At 39.3% G+C, this 7,801-nt stretch overlaps 1 long non-coding RNA gene across 1 annotated transcript; it reads right to left on the bottom strand.

Moving 5' to 3' along the window:
* Positions 1-1,809: 1,809 nt before the first annotated feature.
* Positions 1,810-3,094, bottom strand: LOC107814974 (uncharacterized). Its single transcript, XR_001654666.2, has 2 exons — positions 3,029-3,094; positions 1,810-2,119 (listed from the first exon to the last, which is right to left on the bottom strand). It is a non-coding gene; the product is annotated as an uncharacterized LOC107814974 (long non-coding RNA).
* Positions 3,095-7,801: the final 4,707 nt, after the last annotated feature.

The raw sequence follows: 7,801 nt of genomic DNA, 5'->3' as shown, positions 1-7,801 counted from the left end.
GTTGTCACCCTATCATACTATTCTTGATTGTCACGCCAAGACGGTGATGTTGGCTATGCCAGGTTTGCCACAGTTGGAGTGGAGGGGTACTTTGGATTATGTTTCTAGCAGGGTGGTCTCTTTCCTTAAGGCACAACGGATGGTTGGGAAGGGGTGTGAGGCATATCTAGCCTTTGTGAGAGATGTCAATGTTGATACTCCTACCGTTGAGTCAGTTCCGGTAGTGAGGGACTATCCAGATGTATTTCCGGCGTATGCTTCTGCCGCCCGATAGGGATATCGATTTTGGTATTGACTTGTTGCCGAGCACTCAGCCCATTTCTATTCCACCATATTATATGGCCCCAGCGGAGTTGAGAAGTTAAAGGAGCAATTTCAAGAGTTGCTTGATAAGGGTTTCATTCGGCCCAGTGTGTCACCTTGGGGTGCTCCGGTCTTGTTTGTAAAGAAGAAAGATAGTTCTATGTGTATGTGTATTGATTATCAATAGTTGAAAAAGGTTACAGTGAAGAACATGTATCTATTGCCATGCATTGATGACCTATTTGATCAGCTATACAGTTCCAGGGTGTTCTCCAAGATTGATTTGCGGTTAGGCTATCATTAGCTAAAGATTTGGGATTCGGATATTCTGAAGACTGCTTTTAGGACTCGGTATGGTCACTACGAGTTCCTCGTGATGTAATTCGGGCTGACCAATGCCCCAACAACATTTATGCACTTCATGAACAGTGTATTCCAACCCTATCTTGACTCATTCGTTATTGTGTCTATTAACGACATCTTGTTGTACTCCTGGAGCCGGGGGTCATGAGCAGCATTTGAGGATTATGATCTAGACCTTGAGGTAAAAGAAGTTGTAAACAAAATTTTCAAAGTATGAATTCTGGCTTGATTCGGTGGCATTTTTGGGTCATATGGTGTCGAGTGAGGGGATCAAGGTAGATCCGAAGAAGATTGAGGCAGTGCAGAGTTGGCCCAGACCGTCTTCAGCCACTAAGATCCGGAGTTTTCTTGGTTTGGTAGGGTATTACTGTCGTTTCATAGAGGGTTTCTCATCTATTGCTTCTCCTATGACCAGATTGAACCAGAAAGGTGCTCCGTTCAGATGGACCGAGGAGTGTGAGGAGATCTTCCAAAAGCTCAAGACTACTTTGACTTTAGTCTCAATGTTGGTATTGCCTATGGGTTCGGGGTCTTACACTGTATACTGTGATGCGTCACGTGTTGGCCTCGGCACGGTGTTGATGCAAGATGGTAGGGTGATTACCTACGCATCTAGATAACTGAAGGTGCATGAGAAGAATTATCATGTCCATGACCTAGAGTTAGCAACTATTGTTCATGCCTTGAAGATTCGGCGGAACTATTTGTACGGTGTCCTTTGTGAGGTCTATACCGACCATCGGAGCCTACAATATTTGTTCAAATAGAAGGATCTTAACTTGCAGCAACGGAGATGGTTAGAGTTGCTTAAGGACTATGATATCACCATTCTGTATCATCCCGGAAAAGTCAATGCACTATTTGTACGGTGTCCCTTGTGAGGTCTATACCAAACATCGGATTCTATAACATCTGTTCAAATAGAATGATCTTAACTTGCAGCAACGGAGATGGTTGGAGTTGCTTAAGGACTATGATATCACCATTCTGTATCATCCCAGGAAGGCCAATGTCACGCCCCAAAATGGATTGCAATGTGGCCTACACCCAGTGCCTACCCGCTTGCACCGAGCGAACCATTGTAGCTTAATACTTACCTCAACTCATAATCGTGTAGCTCAATCCATTTAATAAATTATAATATTAGACGAGAGAAATGAGATAAACTTCAATAACAATAAATGTTCATAGCGTAATTTGGACATAAGTAAAATGTCATCCGCGATGCCATGTGAGTACCCACTGCCCAAAATAATACACATACTTTATGGAGCCTCTATGACGCAACGAATGGAATAATAAAGTTGCAGGGCTAGCCCGCACTATTCAAAAATATACAACTGAAACAAAGTGGCCCCACGAGTGCAAAGGTGAGCTCACCAAAAACAAGAAAAGAAGCTGCAGGAACTCTAGCCTGTGCGCTGACCATCATGCACCCGACCGTCTGCTAAACCTGATATTATTTAAACAAACGATGCCTGAGTATTAAAATAATTAGATATGTGTCAACCACCACTCGTGGTGGAGAAAGAATTATATAGATAATCATATGTAACAAAATAAATGAGATCAATAATTTCAAGTAAGATGTATAAATTATGTAAAGTACATAGAATCACACCAAGGGATTTAAATTTGCAAGACAAGAAATCTATTTCTTATGTGTCAGGCATCTTATTATAACTATTGTTCTCATTATCTTGTGTCTCAATATCAATGGCACCCATAGTGCTGGAATACATTGGGATGCCATCCACGAAGACTGTCGTACCATCCCCGAACAATTAGGCTAATGTATACAGTCAAGGATCCAAGAGGTTGTCGTACCACTCCCGCACACTATATATATATATATATATAGAATCGGGTTGCATAGACCAAGAAATATTTTATTATATAATACATCAAAGATATAAGAAGGCTGTCATATCATTCCCGCACAGCTAGACAATAGGTGTTAGTCGCTATAGATATTATTCCAAGTAATAGCGTTTTAACTTTAATTTTATGTAATGTACCAAATAATAAAAAGAAAGGAACACAACAATATATGCAGAAGCATGTCACGGATTATATAAATCTATATGGATCAAGAATATCATACCGATAGTGTAGGGCATCACTCAATAGCATAATATATGAATAGTAATTTTAGATATCTTCATGTAATTTGAGATTTCGTCATATAAGTGATTTTATTCGTTTAGTTCCAACAAAGATTAAATCATGCGAGCTTGTCCCGCACATGCAAGGAATATCATCAAGTTACCAAAATAAATAAATAAATAAATCACACATTAGTTAGTTTTCTTTTCTTATTCTTTTTTTTGAAAACACACAAAAAGCTAGAAGCTCGACATACCTCGATATTCCGCTAAGTTAGTTAAAAGTCGCACCGGTTGTTCCAACAATATTCAACAAATTCAATTCTACATATATGAGCTCATATTAATTAATAAAATATCCCAACAATATCAATTTAATATATATATATATATATATATATATATATATATATATATATATATATATATTTAAAATATAAGAGACTTAGATTAATTTTTAAAGTTTTCTAAATCAACCTTGCCGGTGATATCATGCTCAATAGCTTTAAGAACCTCAACAATGGTAATACTACGCTCATTCGAGTTAATAAAGTCCAATATTTAAATTCCAACGACACTATTCATCACCCCTTCCACCAAACCACCAAAACCATTAACAACAAACTAGTGTTACACATTTATGGTCTTCAACAACCAACCAACTCAAATACTATCTTTCACAACCATCACTACTCATAAATAACTCATACTTATCATCCACAAGTGTAAAAATTACCTTCTAGAAGAAACCCCCAAAAATCAACTTTAGGGATTTTTGAAGACACTTAGTATTCTTATTGAATCTACTCAATTTAAAGAGGTAACAATGTTAATATAGATGCTAATATCTCTAACTAATACGAAATTTTGGACAAAAACTTACCTTCACTGGTATAGGAGTCGTCTTGGCCGAGAGCTTCTTGAGGAGTCACACTAACTATTTTGTTTGGTTTTGTAATGTAAACTTATCGTGTATAGCAATACAAGGGAGGTTTATCCCATGTTCACTATTTACTCCTTTGTCTTGGACCCATTTAGTGGGAAAGAATATTTTCATTTAAAGGTCCCATTTCATGACTAAGAATAAACATATACATAGAAGCTATAATTTGGACATTAAGTGCATATTCACGCCAACTTCTTTTCGTTATCTTTTTTTTTCCATCTCATATTTTGAACATAATTAAACATTCATATATATGTATTAACATTTCCAATATATTTTCCTAATCCCTCATTGTCATTGGTACACAAAATAATATTTTCTATACTCATAATCACGATTAAAGTATTAAACTAAATTCGAATATTTTCAAAGCGCTACAACCAATGTAGTGGCCGATGCTTTGAGTTAAAATGTGGAGAGCTTGGGCAGTTTAGCATATCTACCAGCAATGGACAGGGCATTAGTATTGGATGTTCAGGCCTTGGCTAACTAGTTAGTTAGATTGGATGTTTCGGAGCCGAGTCAAGTTCTGGCTTGCGTGGTTTCTAGGTCTTCTCTATATGATCGTATCAAAGAGCGTCAGTATGATGACCCCATTTGCTTTTCCTCAAAGACACGATTCAGCACGGCGATGCTAAAGAGGTCACTACTGGGGATGACAGTGTATTGCGAATGCAGGGCCGACTATGTATGCCCAATGTGGATGGTTTGCGTGAGTTGATTCTTCAGGAGACCCACAGTTTACGGTACTTCATTCATCCGTGTGTCGCCAAGATGTATCAGGACTTGAGGTAGCACTATTGTGGAGGATGATGCAGAAAGACATCGTAGAGTAGGTAGCTTGGTGCCTAAATTGTCAACAAGTGAAGTATGCGCATCAACGTCCAGGTGGGTTGCTGCAGAGGCTAGAGATTCCCGAGTGGAAATGGTAGCGAGTTACCATGGACTTCGTTGTTGGGCTCCCACAGACTCAAAAGAAGTTTGATAATGTATGTGTGATTAGGGATAGGTTGATCAAGTCACCTCATTTCATTCCGATAGTGACTACTTATTCTTCAGAGCAGCTAGCTCAGGTATACATTTGCGAGATTGTACGACTTCACGGCATGCCAGTATCTATCATCTCTGACCGGGGTACGCTGTTTACATCGCGATTCTGAAAGGCCGTACAATGTGAGCTAGGGACACGGGTTGAGTTGAGTATAGCAATTCACCCTTAGATAGACGGACAATCCGAGTGCACTATTCCGATATTAGAGAATATGCTTCATGCATGTGTTATGGAGTTCTGATCTTGCCGCTTGTGGAGTTTTCCTACAACAACAGCTACCAGTTGAGTATTCAGATGGCTCTGTATGAGTCCTTGTATGTGAGGTAGTGACTGTCTCCGGTGGTTTATTTTGAGTATATGACCAGTCGAGGAGATGACTTGGGAGACCGAGCATGATATGCGTAGCCGTTATCCCATCTATTCACCACTTCAGGTATGTCCCTATACTCGTTCGAGGACGAATGTTTATTTTAAGAGGGGGAGGATGTAACGACCCGGCCGGTCATTTTGAATATTTTAGCCTCGATCCCCTATTTATTGCATCCTCTATGTTGTATTGTGATTATGTGACTTGCCATGGGTGTTTGGTTTTGGTTCGGGTGAGTTCCGGAGTGAAATGGGACACATAGTCCCAAAGTTGGAGGCTTAAGTTGTAAGAGCTAACCATAGTTTAACTTTTGAGTACACGACTCCGGAATGGAGTTTTATCGATTCCAATAGCCCCCGTATGGTGATTTTTGACTTAGGAGCATGTCTGGATGTTGATTTGGAGGTCTGTAGGTCGTTTCATCTTGAATTGGAGAAAGTTAAAAAGTTGAAGGTTTGGAAGGTTGATAAGTTTGTCCGGGAGTTGACTTTATTGAGACCGGGGTCGGATTCTGATTTCAGAAGTTGGAGTAGGTCCGTCATGTCATTTATGACTTGTGTGCAAACTTTGAGGTCAGTCTGAGTTTTTTGGTATAATTCAGCGTTAGTTTTGGAAGTCGGATGCTTATAGTTTCAATAGGATTGAATTTGGTTGCGATTCCTCTAATCTATATTGTTTGATGTGATTTTTGGCCTCGGGTATTTTGGAACTTGTTGGTATATTTATACGGGGTCCCGGGTGCCCCGGGTGTGATTCAGATTGAATCTGGAATAATTTTGGGACTTAAGGGAATGTTGAACCTGCTGTGTCTGGTGCAATCGCACCTGCACACTTTGTCCCGCAGGTGCGGCACCGCAGAAGTGGCCCTCGAGCCGCAGAAGCAAAGGTGAGCCTGGCCAGCTAACACCGCAGATACGGTCAGTGGCGCGTAGAAGCGGCCTGTCTTCCACAGATGTGCTTAGGGGTTCCGTAGGTGTGAGTCTTCAGAGCCTTAGTTGGAACCGCACCTGCGATGGATTTTTTGCAGTTGCGACCATATGCCCGCATATGCAAAATCGTTGGGCAGAAAAAAACGTTCTTCGAGGGTTTATTTTATTTTTTATATTTTGGACCTAGAGAGCTCGGTTTGTGGCAATCTTTCGAGGGATTTTCAAGAAAATTATCGGGGTAAGTGATTCTAACCCAAAATTGACTATATTACATGAATCCATTGCTATTTTCATCATTTAATTAGTGATTTGAGTTGGAAAATTGGGAAACAATTATGAAAACTTCTTAGACTAAATTTTGGGGATTTGGAAGGCGATTTGAAGTTGGATTTGAGTAATTCTTTTATGGTTGGACTTATTATCAAATGAGTGTTCGGATTTTATAATTTTGGCCGGGTTCCGAGATGCGAGCCCGGGGTTGACTTTTTGAGTTGACTTTTTATTTGTCTTTAAAGATAGTAACCTTATTGTTCTGAATAACTTCCTATAGTTTATATTTATGGTATAAAGTTGTGTTGGCTAGATTCGAGCCGTTCAGAGTTGGATAATCGAGGAAAGGTTTGTACCTAATACCTGCCACTAGGACCAAGCAAACCTCTATGACATAATAGTCCAATCTATACCTATGCATCTCAATTTATTTTATTAACCACAATATTAAATGAATTGTCACGATCCAAAATTCCTCCGAAGAAGTCATGATGGCATCTAGTCTCTAAGACTAAGTAAGCCTAACACATATCGAAATAATAACAGATTTCTACTACACAGCTATTAAACATGAACTAGAAATTTCTATATAAAGCCAACAATCCCAAGATAGATATATAATATCCCAAAACTAGTAGTTCAAGTCATAAGCTCTATTGAGTTCACCAGAAAAATTCTAAGTACAACCGTTCCGGAATAGAAATAAACTATATAAAATAACTTCAGAAGGCAACTCCGAGACCTTCGAACACAACGGCAGGTATACCTTGAAGTCTCCACCATAATGCCCGATCAGCTAGCTAACGATCAACAAACTCCGAAGTACCTAGATCTGCAGAAAAATGTACAGAAGCGTAGCATAAGTATACCACACTAATACCGAGTAAGTATCAAGACTAACCTCGGTGAATTAGTGACGAGGAATAGTCAAGACACCTACTGGACATAATAACCTGTACAAGTATGAATGTAAAACTAATAGGGAACAATATAAATATAAAACTAAGCTTGGTAGTAATATTAAAACAATATTTGCAATAGAAAACAAGAGGCAACAATTAGCAACAAGGCACAACAAGTAATAACGCCGTAGATTAAGCTGAATACAATTTATGTCCGGAGAAACTAAGTAAGGAAAACATGTAACAACTCAATGAGAACAGTCGCTTTCACACAAGATTTATTCAAGAATTTCTCCAAGGTACCACACCTCATAATCACAAATCACGTGTCTCAATTCACAAACCCTATTCACTTGGCATCTTGTGCCCACATTATGAATCACAACCGCACAGATCACTCACATGTTGTACGGACAACTCACGTGCCAATACCATTAATACCTCATATCTGCATGGACAACACACGTGCTAAGAGTGTTACAATATCTCATATCCGTACGGACAACTCACATGCCAGGAATAACAATAACTCATAACCGCATAGATAAATCACGTGCCAACAATA

This window comes from Nicotiana tabacum, chromosome 13 (genome assembly GCF_000715075.1).
Source record: "Nicotiana tabacum cultivar K326 chromosome 13, ASM71507v2, whole genome shotgun sequence".
Taxonomy (NCBI): Eukaryota; Viridiplantae; Streptophyta; class Magnoliopsida; order Solanales; family Solanaceae; genus Nicotiana; species Nicotiana tabacum.
The sequence above is the reverse complement of the archived record's forward strand: the minus strand, read 5'-3'. Positions and strand labels throughout refer to the sequence as shown.